The sequence below is a fragment of the Theropithecus gelada genome, chromosome 8, assembly GCF_003255815.1.
Source record: "Theropithecus gelada isolate Dixy chromosome 8, Tgel_1.0, whole genome shotgun sequence".
Classification (NCBI taxonomy): domain Eukaryota; kingdom Metazoa; phylum Chordata; class Mammalia; order Primates; family Cercopithecidae; genus Theropithecus; species Theropithecus gelada.
Genome location: NC_037676.1, coordinates 104,119,132 through 104,145,796, shown reverse-complemented (window position 1 = coordinate 104,145,796; position 26,665 = coordinate 104,119,132). Strand labels below are relative to the sequence as shown.

The 26,665-nt window shown below is 39.9% G+C and overlaps 1 protein-coding gene and 1 pseudogene across 6 annotated transcripts in view; both read left to right on the top strand.

Moving 5' to 3' along the window:
• The window catches only part of LOC112630187, an 8,928-nt pseudogene extending 6,166 nt beyond the window's left edge, over window positions 1-2,762 (top strand). Inside the window, exons 2-3 of the transcript XR_003120821.1 lie at window positions 1,064-1,177; window positions 2,517-2,762. The product of XR_003120821.1 is annotated as an interferon-related developmental regulator 2 pseudogene (transcript). The remainder of the gene's footprint in view (window positions 1-1,063; window positions 1,178-2,516) is intronic.
• NCALD (neurocalcin delta) overlaps window positions 1-26,665 on the top strand; it is a 446,402-nt gene that overhangs the window by 291,653 nt on the left and 128,084 nt on the right. The gene's annotated exons all lie outside the window — the stretch shown is intronic.

Below are 26,665 nucleotides of genomic sequence, written 5' to 3'. Positions count from 1 at the left end.
GGGGGGAGGGATTGCATTGGGAGTTATACCTGATGTAAATGACGAGTTGATGGGTGCAGCAGACCAACATGGCACAAGTATACATATGTAACAAACCTGCACGTTATGCACATGTACCCTACAACTTAAAGTATTATAATAATAATAAATAAATTTTAAAAAAAAAGAGGTTACATTAAAAGTCAAATGTATTATAGGTTTTTGAGATTGAGATTACCTACATTAAATATGGAATAATTCGACTTAACTAATACTTATTTAGAATCTATCAAGGTTCTCTTTAAGCTATAAGGAATTTCCTCTTGTATTCTTCTACATGAATGAGACTAACATAAAAACCTAAAGTCTTTCTGACAATCACAAACAGAGAATTAGGGGATTGGGCCAACCTAATTTTGCCTTTTTAATGGTGATTTAAAATTTATTGATAAAAAATTGTCTTACTGAGGAATGCACAGAGTTTTTACTAAGATCGTTCTAGTCTTGTGGACTAATCATAGCATGTTAGAATTAGAAATGAGTGATCATCTTAATTAGGTGTTTTCAGATATTGTTTAGTATAAAATCCTTTGTCTAAACAAAGTTTTACAATGAAGTGTGGTATGTCAAAAAGACAAAAGTGGAGTTGGGTGTGGGGGATAATCCTTATTGATTTACTCCAGTCAGATCTCAAAGGGATCCCCCAGAACCCCCAGGGATTCCCCAAGACACAGAAAACTGCAACTCCAGATCACTTTCCACATTTCATAAATGAGAGTGTCAAGGCCCAGGAAGGGTAAGTGAATCTCCCCATAGTACTGCTTGTTAGAGGCAGAAAAGGATCTAGCGTTTTTGACTTATTTTGGCTTATTTCATTGAGCTTTTTTCTGAAAACCTAACACAATTTGTGCATCTTTTCATTTGTGTTTACAAATGCCAGTAGTTTCCAAGGTAAGCTTCTGATTGGTTTGTAACTGAGGGAAAGAGTGACTGCTATGTCCTGAGCCAGGAGAGAAACGGGCTGAATCCACTGTCTCTCTTTATCTCCTTCTTGTATTTGACGGTGTTTATCTTTGCTCTTCAGTTGGAAGAGAGTGGCCTCCACAAACCCCAGCCACAGCCCCGTCCCTTCGGTGGAAAATGTAGTTCCACAGATGGTGATGGATTTCCACGTGCTGCTTTGTTAGAGCGCGTCTATGTGATTCTGGCATCTAGTAGCTAGAGCAGGGCAGCTTAAGAGCACAGGGGGATCTTTTCTAGACTTCCAGGGGTTGCCTTTGGGTAACAAGGCCCTACGCAATTCTGCCTTACTACTCTTTAGGTGATCTAGCGCCATCATTTTTAACCACTGTTCTAAGGTATGTCCACAGCTCTGCATGCTCCCCTTGGTGGTGTAGATTTGTTTCTGCAAAAGAGCTACTCAGTCAGGGACCACCCCCATCTTCCCCTTCTGCCCTGGCCACACGCAAACTCACACACACACACACACACACACACACACACAGAGCGAGGTATGCCATATGAGCAAGTTCTAGCTCACAAAATGTGAATGGAAGTGATGTGTGTCATTTCTAGCCCTGTCCTAGCAAACCCTTCCATGCAGTGTTCCTCAGGGCTCTCTCCCTGTTTATTGGCTGGATATATAGAATTTAAGCACCTAGAGCAATGTTTCTTAAACTCAGTTTATCAGCATTTGGGGCTGAAGAATTCTTGGTTGTGAGGACTTGTCCTGTGCATTATAGAGGGTTAAACAACATCCCTGGCTTCTACGCACTCCATGCCAGTGGCACCTCCCCTGTTGGAACAGCCCAAAATGTCTCCAGGAATTGCCAGATGTCTCCTGGTTTGGCAGAAGGTGGAGGGAAGCAGGGGTTGGGAGGGCAAAATGACCCCTGTTGAGAACTACTGCCTAGAGTATTGCAGAGCCATATGATGGAAGGGGCTAGGGGCCCTGCACCACCTGAGATAGAAAGCCAACTGGCACTTACTGAGCAGGGCTGTGAAGCTATGGAAATGTTGAGGTTTACTTGTTACAGCATCTGATGGTACCTAACCAAGCACACTGCTTTTTATCTGCTTTGCAAATTGAACTTCTACGTAAGATTCCTTTTAAAGAAAGTATCCCTCAAAAAGAATGAAATAAACATAACCTTTGGAAACTTTTGACCCAGTTTAGTCTCTTCCCTTTACAGATAGGAACCAGTTACAAAGAAGTGAGGTGACTTGTCCAAGACCACACAGCTAGGGAGTTGCAAAGGCAGGCCCAGAACTCAGGCCTCCAGGTGCTTCACCCTGTGCCCTAACCTGAAGCTGCTTACCTTTAACGTTCTCTAAGCAGAAACAGATGGAAGTGATAAAACCAGCCACACTGGGTACAGTTTAACTTGGCCTACATGTAGGATGGGTTGATAAAGTGCCTTAAGTTCCTCCCCTGACCCCATCATGTTTCTTCCTCCTGTTCATTGTGTTGTATCATCTGAGTCACTATTTAGGGGGAAGGCATTGCCTCACTCGTCAAAGTCCCTGTTAAAAAGCAGGTTGTTTCCTGGGGGAAATCATACTTCTACCTGTGCTACCTGGCAGTACAGATCCCTTTACCAGATTGGTTAGGTGCCCCAGAAGAACAGGGAGAGCCCAAAAATGGGGTCCCGAGCGGCTCAATCCCCAAAGCCGGGCCAGCATGGGCTTCTGATTGGGATGAGGAAGAGAATGAGGAACAGGAAACAAGGGAACCTGAAGGCCCATCCGGTGGCCTAGCCACACCTGGCCGGGGCACGGAGTGAACAGCTGAGTCGCCAGTGGAAAAGATGTTTCCAGCTTCACGTGAAGCCTGGCTCTCATTGGCTCGGGCCCTGGGTGGGGCTCAGCTTGCAGGCCATTCCTGGGGCAGCTGGGTGAGGCCAGCCCCAGCAGGGGGACACTGGCACCTCTTCACACATTACAGTGGTGTCATCTGGAGAAAGGTGTGAAGTAAATGCATCGACTAATGTACCTTGCACACGTTTTCACACCCTCATTTTTCTGTTTCATGCTCCCTTTCTCCCTCAAGCCAGCTCCGAATGTGTGAGTCTTTGTGCCATTTCTGAATTTACAAATCCCCCCAGAAGGCACTCATCATGGACTCTCTTTCTAGATCTTTGTTGCCAGTTATGGAGAAAAGAATGGACTTAACTTTCCCTAGGGCTATTATAAAACAATGATCATCTGTCCCAGGTGGTTAAGCTTCTATAAATTCTCACAAGTAGCAGAAGCCAGGCTCTCACCCACCAGGGAAAGCTGAGCATTGGCCTTACCATTGCCAAGTGTATTTGGAGCCGTTGTTTTTCTCTTCTGCTAACTATTCCTTCCAGCCAAAACTTAAGTTGAGAGAAGGGGAGCAATTATCCTCATTCTTTGAGAATTACAAATTGTATTTTAAACTGGCATATTTTCACCGGTTGTATACACCTTTTTCTCTTTTTTTTTTTTTTTTTTTTTCCCCCCCAGTTTGGGTAATAGTTCTTGGAGTTAAACCTTGGCCTTGGGGATATCTGAGCTGGAGCGGGTGTTAATTGTTGAATTGTCCTGAGCTAACAAAATCGTTAAAAAACAAAACAAAACAAAAAAAACTGTAATTTCATCTTAATTGCTCATGAAAAAAAGTAAAGAAATCTGTAGACATTTGGGGTCCTATATGCTTTATTAAAGCTATAAACAGTCATAGCCAAGGCAGTTTGGACAGTCTGCTGAACTGTGTTATTGTTACGAGTCTTCAAAACTTAGATATTCAGCTTTTCTATGTTCTGTTGCAACATTTGTTACTTCACCTTTTTGCATCATTTCGAATGGGATAAAACTTCAGTATTGAAAGTTTCTTGGAAAGTCATCTAGCCTCTTGGTGCTCAAAGTCTGTCTGTGGATCCGTAGCACTGTTATCACCTGAGAGCTTGCTAGAAATGGAGACTTTTAGGCCTTGCCCAAAATCTATTGAATAAGAATCTGAAGTTTACCAAGATCCCCAGGTGATCTGTGTACACATTAAAATTTGAGACTCTGTGGTCTAGTCTGACTGCATCATATGAGGAAACTGAGGCCCAGGCAGGTTTCCAGAAGGGGAAGCTGTGGCTCAGGAAGAAGGGCTACACCTTAAAAGCAAGCTGCCATGAACTCATAGCCTCTCCAGACCCAGGCTCAGGGTGTGGCTGAAAGCCTCATGTATCCATTTTCAATCATACTTACACATGGTCACAATATAAGAAAATGTTCTAGAGCTGCTTCTACTGTGGGTACTTTTCTAAAAATAACTGGGAAGGACTTGCCCGGTACACAGACGGGCTGACATGGTAATTTCAGACCTGGCAGGTGAATAATGAGTCACCATCTATTTAGATCACAGTTGCGGATAGTTTCTCAGGGGTGGCAAGACGGCAGTCGTCCACTCCACAAGAAGGCTGGAAGGCAAAGCCCACAATATTTATGTTGGCATTTTCACTATTTATATGAGGAAATATTTTCATTAATCTCAAACGTGTATTATTGAGTAAGTCTCTGAAATCAGGTGTTTGCTTAAAAAAATAAATATAACCTAGTTCTCATATTTCAGGTTTGATGCAATAACTGCCTCTAGCTCCTTGGAGCTGTGTTAGGTTTTATTTTCGCCGTAAATAAGACTATAAATTCAACAGATTGGTCAGCCATGCGCAGATTCTAACATGTTACTGTCATTATAAAGAAGAAATCATTTTTGATTGTCCAACCTTGCTATGTGCCTGGGAAGCAATGAAAACAATTATTTTAGAAGCCAAGATGGGGAGAATCAAATGCCATGTATTTCCGATAGGAGAGGAAGAAGTTCAAATGCTCCATCTGGTGTGTAGGTCTAAGTTCCCTGCCTTGGGCAGAATGGTCGGGCTGTTAGAGGCCTCAAGGAGAAGGTCCCATGGGTTTATGGGCAGAAAGAGAGCGAGTGGGAGAGAAGGAGTTGTTTCTTTCCCCGGGTGGAGACAGAGAAAGGAGGATTTGCATTCCTTTGTGACAGGATTGGAAGCGTACAAGTCAGATATAATGTAAGTTAAAATGCAGACCAGACCACAAAGGCTGGTATATAGGAAGCACCCCATAGATGCTCATTCCTTACTGTCTTCTCTTTTTCTCTCCAAGAGTCAAGCTGATGGCACAGTCCAGGCAAAACCCAGAGGCATGTTTGGTTTGCTTAAGAGGACTTTATCTGCACTGGCAAAACACAAAGGAGAATGTTTTCATTGTTACTAAGAAAAGAGCTGCTCTATGAATCATGGCTGCTTCGTGGGAACAGCAGCAGCCAATGCAGAGTTTCCATGCCTCTGGGGGCATGGGGAATTTGGATTTCCTAATGAGAACTAGGGTTCCTGTGGCCTTGCCCTGAAGTGATAGGAGCCATTGAGATCTAGAATCGTCTAGATGAGGTCGGAGGGAGCACAGGGTGGTTCTGATTTAGGCTGCTGCACTGAAATGACCCTGGGCAGAAGGGAAGATGCTGGGGGCACAGGCAAGGAGCCCTGAGCAGGTGATTCTCAGGGGCCACAAGTAACTGTGGGTTCATGGGAAAGGTGAAGAGGAGCTCGCACAGCAAACAGCCTTTTAGGGAAAAGCAAGTCTGTCTCATGATCCCAGTTTTTCTTCAAAATAATATATAAAAGTCTAAAAATGGGGAGGGGGACAAAGCAACAATGACCTACTCAGAATTTCAAATACCCTTTGATAGGTTTCACTTATCAGACTATTACAATTCTGATTCACCGGTGAATTGGAGAGGGATTTGAGAGTGGGTACATGCAAGGTAATGAACCTAGGTGAAGATAATCCAATGGCACAGATAGATATTCCTAAGCAGTAATAATCATATCTGACATTGGCATGGCTTTTCATGATTTATAGACCATTCTTATTTGATCCTCATGGCAACCTTATGTGGAATTTCCCTCTCGTTAGCCCATACAGCCTTGGCAAGCCCAGGGTTTATGCTCTTCCACTAGACCAGTGGCCTATACATGTAGGGTGTACAGGAGAATCAATTGCTTGCAAAATAACACTATTTAGATAAATTTTTTTTCTAAAAATAATGAAGAAATTAAACTTTACCAATACTGAAAATATGGATTGAGCCAGCCATGCCGTGTCTGTTTTATGTCATACAACGCCACGTCATGTACACCCAAGCCAGGTCAGCTGAGGATGGAGGGATTTTGCACTTTTCAGAGGGTCGAAGTGCCCTCAGCTTGCTTCCTCACTTCCTGCATGTTGTCTCATGTTGCCCTTCACTCAGCACGTGACATGAATTTATCGATTTTATTCTCTTCCTTACTCTGACAGAATGGACAAGCTACTGAAAATTATTCCTCTCCAAAAATGCAAGTGAGGGAAATAACAGTGGTGCAAGCACACAGCAAGCACACAGCAAGGCAGCAGAGCCCCACCCTTCTGTTATTCCTATGTGCTCTTTGTCAGTCATAATGTGAGACTGAGAACAATGACAATCTCGTCTGAGCTAACAAGCGGCCAAAACATTTTCTTTCTTTTTTTTTTGAAACGGAGTCTCGCTCTGTCATCCAGGCTGGAGTGCAGTGGTGCATGCAACCTCTGCCTCCCAGGTTCAAGTGATTCTTCTGCTTCAGCCTCCCGAGTAGCTGGGATGACAGGCGTGCACCACTACGCCTGGCTAACTTTTGTATTTTTAGTAGAGACGGGGTTTCACCATGTTGGCCAGGCTGGCCACGAACTCCTGACCGCAGGTGATCTGCCTGCCTCGGCCTCCCAAAGTACTGGGATCACAGGCATGAGCCACCACGCCTGGCCCAAAACATTTTCAAGAAGGTTATTTGAAATGTGAATTATCTTCGCCATCCTTGATAATGAATGTCACCCAAGTATCAATCGTATCTTATAAGCCCAAGGATATTGAGACTGCATTGAGATCAGCAATTCATTGAACCTCGCAACATCCAAACAGGAAGACAAACCTCTGCAGTTCCCCCATCCCACCCCGTGGTGATTAAAAACGTAAGATTCTCAACAGTATTTTAAAAGTTTGCAAAATTTATTGATAAATATTTAGCAGCTTCTTTTGAGATTTGTTACCTAAAAAAAAAAACCCTGTGACTGGGTAAATGTTTGTTCTTCCTGATGCTATTAAAAATGGTGGAAATAACACTTAAAAATAGATATAATAACAAACAAAATGCCAAATGCCTTTATTAGTCATATAATACTGTCGAAATAGAAAGAGAAAATATTGCTGAATGTCTGAAGAATCAAGGATGAGAACAAATGATGCTGTATAGGATGTTTGCTATTTAGTTGTATGAAAGCATACGTGTTATCAATGTTTCGGTTTAGGGTATTCGTCAGGTTCATTTTCAGTAATTCAGAACCTAAAGAACTACTTTAAATTTGTATGTGTGTGTGTGTGCCACATATGGGAAAATGTACCAGAAAAGATATTTCCTCAACTATTACTTCTTTAAAATTAAATTTCCTCAGCAATTAAATTACTTCTTTTAAAAAAAGTTTTATGGAAAACCTAGGTTAAGTGTGCCCACTGAGGCAGAGATTGAGCTAGATAAAAGTCATTCCATGAATTATTCACAGGAAAGCTTTTATAACAAAGTAGTTAATGCCAGAATTACACAAAATGTTACAGGATGTCATCCATATGGGTTAACTTTATAAAAACAAGACTTTTAAAATATAGTGGAGTCTTTATGACACTGTATAATGAGATGGGTAGTGATCATGAAAACCTTTTGTAATACATAGACCAGGTTCTTTGTAAGTTCCTTGTAAGTTATTTTCTATCAAAATATTAAAGGAATTGTTGAATTTAAGATAAGTTATTCAGCTATTCATTTTTCTCCCAGAAAAAGATGAGACCTAAATATGCTGGCCTTTCTTTGATAACAAATATTCTATCTAGAAAATAGGTTGTGAAAAAAATATTAACACTGTAAAATCATCATAAAGAATGAAGGTGAGAAGGAGACATTTTCGTTGTCTAACTGGCCCAGGAAGGCTGTGACTAAGATTAACTAAACGCTTTGTCTTCCTCAAACCCATCACCTCAGACTAGATTAAGTGTCCTCCTCCTCTCTGCAATCCTATAATACCCTGTATACACATTCATTCATTCACCTACCCCCCCACCAACCCACCCACCCATCCTTCTATCCACCCACCCACCTACCCACCCATACTACAAATATGTATTGATCACTTATTAGGTACCAGCGTTCTAGATGGTGGTTATACAAAGCAGACAGTGGACAAAAATCATCGAAAAACCCAGCTCTCATGAAACTTACATCCTAACTAGGAGACACAGATCATTTAAAAAATGAATAAGAAGCTGGTCATGGTGGCTTGAGCTATAATCCCAGCTACCTGGGAGGCTGAGACTGGAGGATGGCTTGAGCCCAGGAGTTTGAGGCTGCAGTGAGCTATGATTGTGCCACTGCATGTCAGCTTTGGTGACAGAGTGAGACTCTGTCTCTTAAAAAAAACAAGTTATATAAGTTTGTGGTGATAAATATTATGGACAAAAAACAAAAGAGAGAAGGAAATTAGGGAGCACCAGGGAATACATTGTGATTTTAACTTCAGTCATCAGAGAAAGCATCACTGAGAATACAATGCAGAGTAAAGACCCCAAATAGGTGAGAGAGTGAGAACTGCAGATTATGGGGTAAGGGTTTACTGAGCACAGGGAACAGTAAGTGCAAAAGCCTAGAGGGATTGTGCATCTGTTTTAGTTTTAGGTGAATGAGTGACCGGGAGAGGAAGCACTGAATCAGTGAAGTAATCGAGAGCAGGGCTGGCAAGCTTGGCAGAGCCTCAGCCTTGCAAGATTTAGGTTTTTATTCCACGTGAGATGGGAAGTCCCTGGAGGGTTCCTTCCATGCAGAGGTCATGACATGGTCTGCCTCATGTTTTAACAGGGTTGTTCTGGCTGTATTATAGAGAATAGACTGAATGGGGGCAAGTGCAGAAGTAGAGAGCTGTAAGGAGACAGGGCAGGGATCAAGGTGAGAAATGGCCCAAGGTGGCCTGGACAGAGTGAAGATGCTAAGTGTTTGCATGCTTAATTGCTATGTTACATTGAAATTGTCTACTTACTTTTTATCTCCTCCATGTACATAGTGCATTTCCAGCACCTACCACAATGCTTCACCCCTACAAAATCACAAACTGTCTCCTTTTTAGAAATGACCCATGTCCATTTTGAGGGTGGTATAGAACTCATTTCCTTGTGGCTAACCTATCTACAAAGGCAATTGAGGTAGAAAAAGTTACGTAAGGATTAAAGGAAAAATCAGTGGTTGATTGTGGGTTAAGAGAAAGCAGATGATTGGGGGAGTATATTCTTGGTCGTAGAGACTAATTTTAAGGAAAATCTTCCTTTCCTAACAACTCTGTGTGTTTTGGTCTAAGACAGAAAACTGTTTCTATCTGATGTAATAACTTGGAACCATCACATCGCACAATTCCAGGACATGCCTTTCCCACAGAATGCAGTGTGAATCCCTGAGGTTGTGCAATGTAGTGCTGATTTATGGATATGTATCTATCTATATCTTTGAGAAGTCTCTAGCTATTGGGAGGTGTCTCAAATTCACATAATTGCAGAAATAAAGCGAAAGGCATGATCTCACATACTATTTGTTCAGGGACTTGTGGCTTTGGATAGTTATAGTAGTTTGAATAATAGTTCCCAAAAATGTCAGATCCTCATCCTTGGTACTTATAAATACTTCCTTATGTGGAAAAAGGGACTTCGCAGAAGCGATTAAATTAAGGATCTTGAGATGGAGAGATAATCCTGGATTATGTGGGTGGGCCCAAAATACAATCACAAGTGTCTGTATGAGAAAAAGGCAAGGGAGATTTGACATGGACAGATGAGGAAAAGACAATGTGACACAGAGGCAGAGACTGTAGTGACGCAGCCATAAGCCAATGAATGCTGACTGCCACCAGAATCTGAAAGAGGCAAGGAAGGGCTTCTCCCCTGGAGTTTTTGGAGGGAGCTCCAACATCGTGTCTTTGGCCCAGCAGTACTGATTTTTGGTCTTTTAGCCTCCAGAACTGTGAGAGAATAAATTTTTGTTGTTTTCAGCCAGGAAGTTTATGGTAATATTGTTACAGCAGCCACAGGAAGCAAATACACTAATATGGTAGTAGCTTTAACCTATTTCTTGTGTGGTCACTTATCCTCTGAAAGAGCAACTACATTGTCTGTCTTTAGATTTGTCTGTGAATATTTCATCAGTGACTCTATGCACAACAGTGATTTTAAAGCAGAGGCAAGGTGATTATAGCACTCTCTGGTAGAAAACACCTTCTACCTGCTGAACTGTTAAGCCAGGATCCTCCTAATTTAGGGTATGAGAAGTCTGTTTGCTAAATAACATTTTTATAAATAGCAAATAGTGGTTGAAAGGAAATTATACAACTGAGCCATCTTGCTTTATGATTTTACTTACTTAATGGTTAAAAATCGATCTATTCAAAGGTTCCAAATGACCCACATGCATATCCATCTTTCTCTTTTCCCTGAAAAAACTGAGAGCAAGCTTTTATCTGGAGTAGAAGCTCTATGGGACATGTAGCAGATGAGTTAACACTATGCATGATGCTAAAAAACCTAGTTAAATGTGACTCCAAACTCAATCTTACTTGATCTTTCTTCATCTTGATACCTCACAACCCTCTAACCCCTGAATCATGGGAAGATTCTAGAAGTCTCATGAAGACTAAAACACTGAGGAATGTTGAAGATGTTTTAGCTGAGAGGCTTATTGCCTAAGTTCCCACAATCTCTGGGAGTGTTTCTTTGCTAACTTGCCCCATTTAGATGTGGAATTTATTACCAAAGATGGAAACCCTGCCTCCAGGGTCCAGTCTTCTTGGGACTATGCAGCTGTTCTTCTCTGAAGTCCTGCTGTCTTCCCCAGTATCTTGAGTGCTGGAGGTATGGCTCCAGAGACTCATGGAACCTATGAACCATGGCAATATTGTATCACTGTGACTCAGTGCTTTTCTCTACCTTCCAAAAGCCCTCAATTATCTTCTCTCCTCTAAGTATTTTCAATGAACTTTGATTCTAGCAACAAAAGTCATAAGGGACAAGTCTTCAGGTAACATCTTTTGGCCTTGCCATCTAAATCCTCTAAGTCAGATGTGAGAAAACTATGGCCTGTGGGCTAAATCCAGCCTGCCTCCTGTTTTCTTTTTTAACAAATAAAGTTTTATTGAAAGACAGCCATGCCTATTTACTTATGTATTGTCTGTAGCTGCTTTTGTGCTACAGTGGCAAAGTTGAGTACTTGAGACAGAGATGGTATGACCTGCAAGGCCTAAAATGTTTAGTATCCGACCCTTTACAGAAAAAGTTCGCAGACCCCTGCTTTAAGTCAAGGGAACTCAGTGTCTGATTACCATCTTTTAACAGAGATGGAAGGTACTGAGAGGACTGAACTGGACTGAATTACTACCACAGGATATCCTGCCACTTAGGCCCAGAGGTTGTGGGAAGTCTGAGTTAACTGGAGACCCAAAATGATTTCTATCCAATTTCGAATGACCCTTTGCTCTTGAGCTACTACAGGGATGGTGGCAACACACATCCCAAAGATGATCTCACTCTCCATTTACCCACATTCCAAGGCAGACCAGATCTAACTGGATTGTTCAAGGATGCTTCCGTTGAGGCTGTACCCTCTGTCCATTTGGGTTTCCTCAGACATCCTCCACAAGTCCTCAGGCTGCTTTATGTGTGGACGAACTAGACTGGAAGATGCAGAAGAACAGGCCTTCCAGACAAAGAGCTCTTCCTCAAGATCCCCTGGCATATTGTGCTGTGCACACTGGAGGTGCAGGAGCATCCCTACTGTGTACTACATTAACTATGAGACCCAACCTTCTGCTCAGAGGATGACAACAGATGGATGCAAATTGTCCTATGATTGCCATTTTGGAATTGCCATTTGAAGACAGTAGTGACCTGTGGGTCTGGAGGAATCACTGCAGGATGGGACATACGTATCAAATTCTGCGACCTGGGTCAGTTGTGGTGGTGTCTACTTTGGGACACTTCACAAAGAAAGAAGAGGGAAATAAAATGATGCCTATATAATTGCCTCATGGAAAAGATTCCCTATCATGTTACAGAAATATAGTCCACTATGTAATGACTCTGGAGGATGATAGCGTCCAGATTCCTCTTCAGTATGGTGTGTGGTTGGTTGTTAGTTTGTACAGAATGAATGATGGCCTCTGTTTGCCTGCCAACCAAATGTGGGACACTCAGAAAAGCAATTTTTTTCGCATCAGACAGATCTGGATTCAGATTTTGGGCTTACTTCATTCTGCCTTTGCCACTTTGGTCAATTTAATTACCTTTAGTTTTATCACCTGTAAGATGGGAATACTGTTTCTTGATTCATAATGTTATTGTCAAGATGAAGTAAAAGAGTTAATAGAAAATACTTCCACACTGCTGGAAGAAATAGTAGTCACTCAATTCTTTGCCATTTTCAGCTTGTCTTATTGTTGAACTAAACAAAATTCCCAAGGAGGTTTGTGAATTTATTGAACACATTTTATTGAAGAGGTGGTAGGAGCATTGGTTCAGCCAAAAAAATAAAATAAAATAAAATTTAAGATTAGTATAAAGTAATAAGGATAGATCTACAGTTGTTATTAAGGGAAGGCAGGATCTGTATGTATTTGTACCCCAGTATGGTGGTTTTCTTTGTAATGCTGGAAACTGTTGTCAGCCTGAGAAAATAGCAATAACAATGTTTCATTTATGGACACAGCTTTCGACCCCATCAGGACCCTGGTACAAAAGGCCAGTGGAAGCTGGGAGGGCTCAATGGATAGGAAGCTTGGCACTGATAGTAACAAATACTGCCAGTAATAATAGCATATTCCAGCTTCTATATAAAGGTTGGGACTGGGCCAGGATGGAAGTTAGAATAGAGCATAGGTTCTGTGCTACTTCCAAAAGGTATTTCGTTCTTCCCGTATTCTTTGAGATCAGAACAAAGAAACAATTGACTGGATATAGAAGTTTCATGACAAGTAAATGACATTTTGTTCAGGATAATTGTAACGTTTGCATTGTTTCCTTTTGACAGTTGATCAAAAGGAAATTTAAATGTACAGGGCTAACTGCCCCCATGTAGGTCAATAAATAAGCTAGTGCATTCAGTTTTCATCCTAGGACTCTGGAAGGCAAACTTAGGAGTCTTTGCAGAATTTTCCTCCTCGGTTGACTCAGTTGGCATTCCCCTATATAATTGTTTCAGTGGTGCTGCCACTGGGTGGTTGTCAGCCTCTGCCATATTCAGAGAATTGTGTGGCTTCCTTCTAAAGCTTTGCTGCATTCCGATCTTAAATCCCAGTTAAAGAACTACACATTCTGAGGATAGTCTTGAATTTTCTAATATTTTGAGAGCCCATCAGACCTGTAATGTCCTCACTTCTTCCTATTTAGAATTTATTTTTTCCATACTGTTAACATTAAGAAGCCAGGAGACTGGTAGTTTTTACATTTTTTTTTTTTATTTGCTCAATGTCTTGCCAGGATTGTCCAAAAATATTGTTTTAAAACCTTTGTCCTAAAGAGCTCTGTGAAATTACAAGGCAAGCCAAACTCAGCATGTTGGTTGGAGTGAAGTTCACCAGTGGGGAGGCCTTATAAACAGAAACTTAGACTTGAAGGAAGACCATTGAAGGATTCTTCTTGTCTTTCCTATTGATGCCTCTTAGAATTGTAGCCTTTTAAACAGAGGTTCCAGTACCTAGTTTTTCAGCCAGTTCTAAGATTTCTCTTTTGCTTCTTTTTCAATTATGTAGAAAATGGCCTAGCTAACAGCAGGAGGAAAACAAAAGAATTTTGCATTCTACATGCTCACTGTATTTTTAATTGCCTAAAACTGTGACTACTTGCCAAAATTATTCTGGCATTCTATGAAGAGATGCCATTTGTCATCAGAAAACTTTTGAACTCTACATAAATGCAAAGTATCAGAGGATTTTTTATATCCAGACAAGGCTTATAAAAACAATTAGACTGTACTTTTTGGGTTTTGCTTGGGTCGAATATGATTCTGATCATCAGAAAGGGATTTCTCATTCACTCCTTGATGAATTGCATCAGTAAGGGTCTACTCAGGAAAAAGAAGGCATGTTGGGTATGTCAAACAAAGGAGGTTTAAGACGGACCTGATTGTAAAAGAGCTGAAGGAACAAAAAAGAGGGAGGGTTGGGTAACCCAGAAATTAGATTGTGAGGCTGCTACCACTGGAAGAATGGAAGTGCCGAGGGGAGCCAGCACCCCGACTTGTGCTCACTGGAACTGTTGGAGTTGCATCTGTTTTGGAACCTCCTGTTTCTACCTGCTCGAATTACAAAGGCTGCAGGAGCTCGCAGCTGTTCAAGGCTGCTGCTACTGCTGCTGCTGGAACAGCCAGCACCACAGGAGCCCAGAACTGCTGTCTGCCACCACTGCCAGAACTGACTGCCACTGCTGGGTATGTAGCTGGAGCAGAGAGAAGAACAATGGTTTCTCCCCCTTTGCCCTTTCCACGTCCACCGATGTCTCCCACTGCTTTGATCTAATTGGAAGCCAGTTGTCAGGATTCTGGGAAATGTAGCTTGAAGGGTTTGCTGAGCCTGGAAGAGAAGGAATGGAATTGAAACCAAGCAGGCAATCGACCAGCTCCTTTCTCTCCTTCATGAAGAGGTGGAATGTGTTCTGGATGAACCTGCCATGGAATATGGCAATGTGTGACACGTCCTTGCCAGCTCTGTGAATGAGTAAATGTTCACTTGGCTTTCTTTTCCTTCCCCAAAATATTTTTAATTTTGAGTAGCTTCCACTTACTTAATATTTAAAGATAGACTATGACTACAAAAATCGAGCAATACATTCTATAATTTGTCTTCCGTAATTTGTTTCTTTAGAAAGTTTTGGAAGGAAGGCAACTGACATTGATTTATGCTTTTACAAAGATGTTAGGTGACATACAAACATTTTTCATTTAATACTTACAACAACCTTATGCAGTAAGAATAACTTTTATCCCCAAAAAGCAGTGTCTGGAGGAAAGTTTCACAAGCTCTTCATCTCCAGAGCCAGGAGGAGACCTCTGTCTAACACTTTCCATCCAGCCAGCGTGTGGGAGGCTCATATGCTGGAAAAAAATTACGTTTTTTTTTTTTTTTTACTTAGAGCCCAAGAGGTTCCTGGATATGGGAAGAATAGGATTTATGAGTAGATTGCCAAAGTGTTTTTTCCCCCACTTTGTGGTGCTGCTACGAGCTCAAAGAAACAATGTATACTCCAGTGGATAGAGGAGCCAATCTTGAATTTGCAGAGGACTTTGCTTGAATTTCTTGACAGCACAGCTTCCAGTCTTTCTTTTATAGTTTTTAGTTACATCCAATAGATTGGAAGCACTTTGATGATGCCATAGTGTCATGTTCATCTCTGAATCCTAAACAAGACCTGGTGGAGGGCTGGCACCTCAAGAGGCTCAACAAAATGTGTGACTATTTAACTGTGGGTGTTGGAAGCCTCTGCCTCCTTCATGGATCACACAGGATCTATAATCTTCAGAGACAACTTGGTTCAAATCCAGACTCACTGCTTACCAGCTATGTGACCTTGGGAAAGTTATTACTTTTTCTATAATCTCTTCTGTAAAATGGAGATAATACCTACTTATCAAAGGTCATTGTAAGAATATGTTGGTTAATGTATATAAAGTTCTTGGCATTATGGTGAGCATATGATAAATGCTTAATGACTACCTGTTTACCATTGTGTCATTTCTTACTGAAGTTAACATATATTAAAAAATCAATTTGATCACTACTCATGAGCAGTGCACTGATTTGAAAATATTTGTAAATAAGAGACCATCTATATATAAACGAACTTTGCTTCTTTTGTATGTTGAGTGCCTGGAAGCTTTCTGCAGGGAAAATCAACTGGTTGAATTTGAAATGGCCTGAGTTTTGGATAAAGATGCATGAATCAAATCTTGTGTATATGCATGTGTATACTTGTGCACGTGGTGTCTTTATGACATTATTCTCTTTTGAAAAACAATTCTTTGGAACTTCCTGTTTCGATTTACTTACCATGAGCTTTCTATATACTTGATGATTAAAATGTCCCCATTTGGTCTTGCTCGCTGATTGCTTTCCCAAATTTCTGGTTATTTGCCATTTCATGCTATGAAAGCACAAGAAGATGGGTGCCAATGTAGTTAACTCAAATATTGCCTGCATATTTCCAAGTGTATTGTTTTGAAGACAGTTAAATAGTCACACATTTGTTGAGCTTCTCGAGGTGCCAGCCCTCCACTAGGTCCTGTTTAGGATTCAGAGATGAACATGACACTATGGCAGTCATCAAAGTGTTTCCAATCTATTGGATGTAAATAAAAACTATAAAAGAAAGACTGGAAGCTGTGCTGTCAAGAAATTCAAGCAAAGTCCTCTGCAAATTCAAGATTGGCACCTCTATCCACTGGATATGTCAAGGGACAGCATATTCTGACATTTGTAGGTTTGGTTTAACCTGGAAAAGCTAATTTGGAATTAGCCATGTCATGCACCATTACAGAGCCAGAATTTTTTTACAGCCTATCCTATTCTTGAGCAGGGATTCCTTCCTTACCAGGGCACATATTACTTCGGCAAAAATTATAGAGACTGGATATCAATTTTCAGGAAATTCTAAACCGGTATTAATTGGGTTTCCTTTATTTTTTTACAGTATAAAACCCTAGTCCAAGTTTAAGAAACCCCTCTTGAGACAGTTCTCTAAATTCAAATCATAACTCTGTTTGGGGAGTCTTTACCCCTCAAAATATAAGTTTATTCATTCATTAATCGATTCATCTACTCATTTATTTATTTAACAAATACATTTTGAGTGCCTGCAGTGTACCAGGTACTGTTCAATGCTGTGAACACATACAGAGTGAACAAAATAGGCAAAGTCCCTGGTTTAAAAATGTTAAAGCTAAAAGGGACCTTAAATTTTGGTGCTATATTTTCATTAAAGGTGAGATTATATAAGTATATAAAATCACTGGAGGTCAGTACACAGAAGATGGGAGAATTGTCTTTCAGACAGTCAACTCTGCTTCATACCTGAAGTCCCTCTTAATAATAAAACAAATTAAAATATCTAACCCTCATAGTTGTAAAGGAGGACATCAGTTAGAATAGTTATGGCTAGTAACAGCTCACCTAATTTAAAATGATTAGATAATAGAGTTTAACAAAACAAAACATTAAAAGGAAGAGTGGCTTTAGGCACTATTTCTTCCACAGGTGCAGGAGGTGACAGGGTCTGAGCCCCATTTGTTTGAAATTCTCATGGAACGCCAGCCAGCTCGTTTGCTCCTGTGCTCCTGGCAGTGCGTTTGCAGCTGGGCAGTGGGTTCTCTCCTTTCCTCTTCACTCTGTACCACGGGCACTGCTGCTGTTCGTCTCACTAAGTGTTACTCATATGAAGAATTAGAATACTGCAACTACAAATGAGTTCACTCCTTCTTTAAGATCCCAAATCTTTTAAATTATATATACAGATATGTATGACGGACGAGTGTCAAAAATGGCCTGGTGCTGTCAAACAAACAATTCTGGCAAAACCCAAGGGGTGGGAAGAGATTTACAGGGGAGAGCAACATAGAGCTTATATAGTAAAAACTAAAGAAGAAGAATAATCTCACTGAGATAAATTGGGAATTGAGGAAAGAATGTGCAAAGCTATGTCTGGTGAAGAATTGAAATCTGGGTCTCAATAAGTAAAGGAGTAATGGTCATAATACAATTTACAGACAAGAAAATACAAATGGCAAACAAATACATCTTTAAAATGTTCAACCTTTCCAGTAACTCAAGAAATAAAAATCCAAATGATGTCAAGCTATTATTTGGCATTTATTAAACTAAGAACAATACATAAAAAATAAATATTATGTGTTTATAAGTAAACAAATATATATGATGTAGTGCTGACAAGCCTGTGGGAAAATGGTATATTTAATGCTTGTTAGTGTCAATAATAGTTTACAGTTCATTTAAAAGTCTGAAGAGAAATTCTGTCAAAAAGCATAACAATTTTCATACCTACAGCTAAGTAATCACTCTCTTTAGGATTATTCCCAAAGAAGCAATTTGAAGGAAGAGAAGTGATGTATAAAGATGCTTATTTTTATTTTTTATTTTTATTTTCTTGAGATGGAGTCTCGCTCTGTTGCCCAGGCTGGAGTGCAGTGGCGCGATCTTGGCTCACTGTAACCTCTGCCTCCCAGATTCAAGAGATTCTCTTGCCTCAGCTCCCGAGTTGCTGGAATTACAGGCATGTGCTACCATGCCTGGCTAATTTTTGTATTTTTAGTAGAGACGGGGTTTCACCATGTTAATTGGTTGGTCTTGAACTCCTGACCTCAGATGATCCACCTGCTTAGCCTCCCAAAGTGCTGGGATTACAGGCATGAGCCGCTGCACCTGGCCCTAAAGATGCTTATATATTGTCATTTATAATAGGGAAAATCTAGAAGCAACTGAACTCTGTGGCAATCAGAAAATGGGTAAAAATAGTATGACATATTAGTTCACTGTAATTTGGCTAGAAACTGAAAAAGATGTGAAGAGGAGAAACATGGAGGTGTTGAAGGCTTGTGGAAGATATTTATTAGCCCACATTGAAAAACAGAGGGAAAATTTTTGGCTTCTCAGTGTTCTGGAATTGAGTGTTGGCTCTTACATGAATATGTAACTCCACCTGTGAAGTCTGGTGTCTCAGGTGAGTGCCGTATGCTCTCCTAAGATGGCGTTCTCCTGCCTGTAATCATGGTACTTACCTCCAGGGGATAGCGTGAAGATCAAGTGAGATCATTCGCATGAAACACTCAGCACAGTGGCAATTGCAAAACAAGCCAAGGAAATCGCTACCTAAATATTATTACTGTAACTGTGTGTATTTTTTTCTTTGTCAAATTAAGAATTAGAAAAGAGCCTGAGAAAAATGGAGAAAAGGTCCTGTGCATGATAATGGAATGGATGGAAGTTTTATTTTTAAGCATTTCACATTATAATGTTTAATAATTTTTAAACGTTGACATTTTAAAGAATATATTTCTGAGTCCAAATACTTCCCAGGGCAAAGTCCTTGTACCAGGGCCTTGTCTCTCAAGCAGCTGGAAAGCCTGACTTCATAGCCCGACCACAAGTGCTCAGAATGCAAATACGAAACTACAGAGTCCACCGTACAGATTTAAAATGAACTGATTGTATCTTTATCCTTCCCGCAGCTGTTTTGGGAGAAACTGCTCTTCTTAGATGTCTGATTATTCCACACCTGTGAGGATATAGTATTGCTCCTTGAGAACCAAATCATGTTTGAAATCTCTGGTGTCAGAGGGTCTTTAAAAAATGGATGGCTTAGCATTTCCTCAGAATGCTGCATTCACGGGAGGGGTCTTCCACCTGACCTGTTGGGAACAATGCATCTTTCAGGCTGCTGGGCAGTGAATGGGATGCTCTGAACTCCTCTCTTTAGGGTTATTATTCTGAAATCCTCATTGTCGGCAATGCCTTCTTGGCAGCTGGACAGTAAAATGCATCTATCAATTCAGTCTCTTTCCTTTTTTTTTTTTTTTTGGTAGCTGCTTGGCTAAAGAAGCAAAAACCAGCATAGCTACATTTTATTCTGGGCACCTGCATTATTTATGCTGTCAGAAATTCTAGGCAAGAGGCTGAAACCGTGATTATTATTAGGCTTGGGAACTGCGTGGACAAGCAAAAGAGACTTTCTTTTAATGTAGGTGACAGGAAAATGAAATGACAATCCGGAAAGAACAAACTCCAAGGCATGAACTTCTAAAATGATCTGCCAATTAACTGTGAAGAGGATGGCATCCTAATCAAGCGCTTGATCTACTTACCAGGCGCTCCCTGAGGCTCTTCTCCTGGCTCCACCAAGTAGAAGGAAAAAGCTGATTCCGTTAGCCGTGTAGAACACCTTCCCAGAAGGAAGAACAGGGACTTCTATTCTGGCACATGAATCATTCTCAGAAGGGCTCGATTTGGGTTCAGCCAAGGAATTGGACTGGACAGAAGTGCAAAGAAAGGCAGGAACATCCTAAATGGCTTCTGTGGCTTGTGTGATGAAAATATCGTCTTCTGGGTTTAAAATGGATAGAAACACTCTGAAGGGCAAGCCATGAAGAGAGCAGGGATGTGCTGATTTCATCTTTTTTTAAAAAAGACACTTTTAAAAGACTAGTTTTAGGTTTATAGCAAAGTTAAGAGGAAGATGCAGAGATTTCTCATTTACTCCTGCCCCCACAACATGCATAACCTCCTTCATTGTCAACATCCACAGTGGCACATTTGTCACAACTGATGAACCTACTTTGACACATAATCACCCAAAGTCCATAGTTTGCATTATAGTTCGCTCCTGGTGTTATACATTCTATGAGTTTGGACAAATGTGTAATGACATGAATTCACCATCACAGTATTGTAGCAGGGACAACATTTTACCTCTGTTTCTTAGGGTTTTTTAGCTGGTCCCAAGAATTAAATTGACATAAGACAGATCAACAGGAGAAAAATGTACAAATATAATACAAGTTTTATATGACCCAGGGGCCCTCCTCATAAGGAAACAAAGACCCAAAGAAGTGACAAAACCTAAATGCTTCTACATTAGGTTGAACAAAGACAGGCAATTGTGAAAAAGTAACTAAATTACGTTGTAGGGGCACGGCAAAAGTAAGATATGAATTATTTTAACAAGGCCTGTTTGTATAGAATTCTTCCAGCCATGACTTTCCACTACAGAATGTTTCTTTTCTTTTCATACAGAGAGGATGTCTTTCACATCGGAGTTTTTATCTCCTGTTTTCAGGAAGAAATTAGGGAGATTAGAGTCTCCTTGCATACTGTTTTATAAGTGTGTTTTTCTCAGAATAATCCTTATACCACAGTGAAATATTTTGGGGTACATATTCTGCCACCTTTCAGTATCATACATGTAGTTTCATTGCCATAAAAATACTCTGTGCTCCACCTATGTAAATCTCCCTCCCTCTGACCCTCTAGAAAACACTGATCTTTTTATTGTATCCATAGTTTTGCCTTTTTAAAATAATGTCTTATAGTTGGAATCATACAGTATGTAACCTTTTCATATTGGCTTCTTTCATTTGGTAATATGTGTTTAAGCACCCTCCCTGTCTTTTCATGGTTTTGTAGCTCATTCTTTTTTAGCACTAAATAATATTGCATTGTCTGGATGTACCACAATTTATCCACTCACCTACTGAAGGATATCTTGGTTGTTTCCAAGTTTTGGCAATTGTGAATAAAGCTACTATAAACACCTGTGTGCAGGTTTTTGTGTGGACATCATTTTTCAGCTTATTTAGGTGAATATCAACGAGTGTGATTGCTGGATCATATATTAAGAGTATGTGTAATTTTGTAAGAAACTGTCAAACTGTCTTCCAAAGTGGCTGTACCATTTGCATTCCAGCAGTGAATGAGAGTTCCTGTTGCTCCACATCCTCACCAGCACTTGGTGATGTCAGTGTTCCATATTTTGGCCATTCTAATAGATGTGTTGCAGTATCTCACTTTAATTTACATTCCCCTGATGATATCTAATGTGAAGCATCTTTTCATATGCTTATTTGCTGTCTGCATATCTTGTTTGGTGAGACATCTGTTAAAGTCTTTGGGCCATATTTTAATCACGTTGTTTCTTTTCTTATCATTGAGTTTTAAGAGTCCTTTTTCTAGATGTAATTTTTATTTGTGGATATCCAATTGTTCTAGCACCATTTGTTGAAAAGACTGTCTGTGCTCTATTGTATTGCCTTTTCTCCTTTGCCAAAAATCAGATGACTGTATTTGTGTGGGTCTATTTTTGAGGTCTCTATTCTGTTCCATTGATCTATTTGTCTATTCTTTCACCAGCACCACACTGTCTTATTACTGTAGCTTTATAGTAAGACTTGAAGTCAGGTAATGTCAGTCCTCCAACTCTGTTCTTCTCCTTCAATATTGGCTGGCTATTATGAGTCTTTTGCTTCTCCATATAAACTTTATAATAATAATATCCACTAAATAACATGCTGGATATTTGATTGGGATTGCTTTTAATCTATAGATCCAGTTAGGAAGAACTGACATCTTGACAATATTGAGTCTTCCTATCCATAAACATGGAATATCTCTTTATTTATTTAGTTCTTTGATTTTGTTCATCAAAGTTTTATAGTTTTCCTCATAAAGATCTTGTACATAGTTGTTAGATTTATACCTAGGTATTCCACTTTAGAGGATGCCAATGTAAATGGTATTGTGTTTTTAATTTCAGATTGTATTTGTTCATTGGTGGTATATAAAAAAGTAATTAACTTTGTATCCTGCAACCTTGCTATAATCCCTTATTAATACAGGAGTTTTTTGTTAATTCTTTTGGCTTTCCTACATAGATGATCACGTCACCTGCAAACAAAGTTTTATTTCATCCTTCCCAATCTGTCTACCTTTTATTTCCTTTTCTTGTCTTATTGCATTGGCTAGTACTCCCAGTATGATGTTGCAAATGAGTAGAGACACCCTTGCCTGATTCTTGTTCTTAGTGGGAAGCTGTGACTTTATCACCTTAAGTATGATGCTAGCTGTAGGTTTTCTGTAGATATTCTTTGTCAAGTTAGGGACATTCCCCTCTATTCCCAGTTTACTGAGAGTTTTTAATCATGAATAGGTGTTGGATTTTGTAAATGCTTTTTTGATCTTTTGATATAATCATGTGATATTTCTTTTTTAGCCTGCTGATGTGATTAATTACATGATTTGATTTTGAATGTTAAACCATACCTGGTGTAAATCCCATGTAGTTATGGAGTATAATTTTAAAAATATATTGTTGGATTCAATTTGCTAACTTTTTATTGAAGATTTTACATCTCTGTTTATGAAAGATATTAGCTCATAGTTTTTTTGTAATGTCTTTGGGTTCGGTACTAGGATAATGCTGGCCACATAGAATGAGTTAGGAAGTCTGTTTTCTTCTATCCTCTGAATGAGATCATTGAGAATTGGTATAACTTCTTCCTTAAATGTTTGGTAGAATTTACCAGTGAACCTATCTGGGCCTGGTGTTTTCTATTTTGTAAGGGCATTAATTATTGATTCAATTTCTTTAATATATAAAGGCCTATTCAGATTATTTATTTTGATAACATTTCCAGAGACACTTTTCCGAGTTTAATCACTAGATTGTCTTCAAGTCTGCAGTTTTATGTAGTAAAAATGGGCAAGCATCTGACATGTGGGGAAGGGTAGAGGGTCTTTATGTATATGGACGGATTTTCACCATGAATTCTAATCTTGGGACTTTTCTATGGCAAAATCTGGACCAACCCTATAATAAAAGCCATTTTAAAGATGTCTAGTTTCTGCAGATGTTCTGTTTTCTGAGGGTGATCATGTGATGTTATTGAAGCCTTCCATGCACATTGTGCGAGCTGTGTAATGCAAAACCTGAGGGGTATTTACATAGTGGTTTTTGTGCCAAAAGAAAATATGTTCACTCTATAATGAGCATGTGTTACCTTTAGAAATGGGTGGAAATTTTTTAAAGGGCTTCACTTAAAATATTTTAAATTGGTCTTGAAGTCAAATGACATAGGTTTCAATCTGCCACCAACTAGCTGTGTATCCTTGAGCAAGTAGCTCAGTTACATCCTTGTTACATTGGCTTACAAAACCCTCCCTAAGCTGTCCCATGTTTGCCTAGTTCATCTGGTGCTCCCTACTCTTTTTAGCATTCTGGAATTCTGGTTTCCTTTTCAATTCCTCTAACATGCCATGCTGCAATGGTTTTAATCATACCTTTTGCTCTGCTCAGCACTTCTCCCAACTCCTCATCTGGCTCATTCCTCTTATTGACTCAAAGGTCATATCCTTAGGGAGCCCTTCTATAAAACTCAAGACTGAGTTAGAGCCTCCTGGACAAGCACCAGTAGCTATCTTTCTGTATCGTTATTTGTTAAATGTTGAAATTCTTCAATAACTGTGTCATGAGGCCAAGGTCTGTGTCTTTCTTGTTCACTGCTGTCTCCCCCAGCCTAGCACAGTGCCTGCCACACAGAAAGCACTCACTGAAGATTTTTGAAGGAAAGAATGAACGAATGAACTGAGGTGGAGAATCTCCAAGATTTTTTTCCATTTTGAGGAGTCAGTGGCATTAATTCAGTAAAGAACAAGGATGTGCTGATTGTGTTTGTATGTGCTCATTTGCTTTCAAGTGATAGAACACCCACTCAAACTGGCTTAGGAAAAAGGAGGAGTTATTGGTATGATACTGAGGTGGCTCAGAGAATCTAAAGAGGAATTGTAGGGACTAGAGAGGCCCTGAGGAGTTCAGAGACTGTAACTGGGAACTCATGCTGGTAGGAATCTGACTTCAAGTCCCTAATTCTTTTAGAGGGTTCCATTGTTACTCAATCCCAAGTGGACAGCCTTCATGGGTCATACATCTTCCTTTCATCCATTATTCTCCTCTTCTGGTGAGGGTAACTCCCTATTGCCTCTCAGTTCCCATTTTTGTTTTGACTCTCTTTACTGTCAATTGAGGATTTCATGGTGAAGTTTCTTATTAAAAATTGCTTGAAGAACAAACCAATGTCAAGTCTTGATGTTCTGGAATTTTTTTTTAGTCCTTGTCAGCCACGACACAAAGTGGATCCAGACTGTCTGGGCTCTCACTTCTCTTCAGTTAAGTTGCCGAGCTCAGGGGATATTGACTTTACATTATGGAAAACTCAATAACTGAACATCTCATTTAGGATGTAGAAAAATTTAGGCTCTAAAATCTTTAGTGGTGAGCTTGGTTCATAGACTGCTTTGGTGATGGTAATAAAGGGCTGGATTTTTATATAACCCCTGAGTCTCTACCCGGTGCCCTTTGAATGACCACACTGGCTCTTGAGAGAGAACCTACATTTGGTTCTTCGGTTGATACCTACTTAGAAAACCAATGTTGTCATTTTGCACAGATAAGACTATGGAAAAGCAACATAGCCTCAAGGCAGGTTTAACAGGACACATTCCCAGGATGGCTGTGTAAATTAACCATCCCACTCCATTCTGAGAACAAATGTTTTCTGCAATGCTATATTTGAATTGTAGATGATAGAAAAAGAGTAGTGCAGTCCTTTGATTTCTTTTCTTGCTTGTGTTTAGCACATTCTCTGATATAAGCCACATAGGCCAGTTCTTGAAAACTGTCATTGCAGTTTAAGTCCTTTTGTAAACAGAAATTCTAGAATCAGAGGACTTGACAGAAACTACCAAAAGCCACCTAGGCAACTTTTTGCCTCTGGGAGGCCTGCCATGAAGACCCTGCAGTAGGTTTTTCAGTAGTGGATTCACTCCCAGCTGGAAAGAACATCTCCCTCCCCTGAGGCCCCACAGCACTTTGCTGTACTTCTCTTGGGATGCTTAAACTCTCTCCCGTTTTCTTCCCTATCACCGTTTTAAGGGCTTATCTTTGCTTCTTCCATAAAGTCTTGCTCGGAACATGTACTCAGCATGCATTTGTTGCCTGTATTAATTTCCTATTGCTGTTATAACAAATTACCACAAACTTGGTGACTTTAAAAAATGCAGATTTACTGTGTTGCAGTACTAGAGGTCAGAGTTCCAAAATGATCTCATTGGGTTAAGGTGTAGACAGGCTTTGTTCGATTCTGTAACCTCTAGGAAAGATCAACTTCCTTTCCTTTTCGAGCTTCTAGAGGCTGCCTACATCTTTGGCTCATGGCCCCTTCCTCCATCTTCATAGCCAACTGCAGTGGGCCAAGACCCTCTTATGCTGCCCTATTTCTACCTTCTTCCACTTTGAAGAACTCTTGTGATTACATTGGGTTCACTGTATAATTCAGGATAATCTCTCTATTTTAAGGTCAGCTGATTGGCAACTTTAATTCCTCTTTGACATGTGAGATAACATACTCACAGGTTCCAGGGATTCGGACATGGACACATGGGGAGCAGGTACAGGGGAGCATGAATCTGCTTATCGCATTGCCCAAACACAACTGAAATCAGTAACCTGACTATTGGAACAGTATTGACGGCTGCCTCCTTTTTTCAAGTGGCTTTCTGAAAATTCATAATAAACATTTTTTTCTGAAATTGATTTTTCAAAATATTCCCAGGAGGGGATAGGTATGCTTTAAATGTCCTAATTAATTATTTTTCTGCATTAGGATTTATATATATTTGATTTTATTAAAGCAAGATTAATCTCTATTACACTGTGAGAACATTGATTTATATAAATCTGTGTAAGGGTTATGATAGAAAAGCTTTTGCATTAAAAAAAGAACTAGGCATTAGCAACTCTTTGAGTATGTGGTGTGTGCTTTTTTAGGGAAAGCTTTTTGAGAAGAGACACTAATATCAGCAAAGTAATAAACTAATGTCCTATTTCCTCTCTCTTGTAAAAAAAATAAATTTAATAGGCTAAATATTATCCTAGGCTGTGGTTTGTACTGTCATCAGATGCTACTAAATAGAAATTTGGGCTATGAAAATATAAATATAAATTCATAATTCT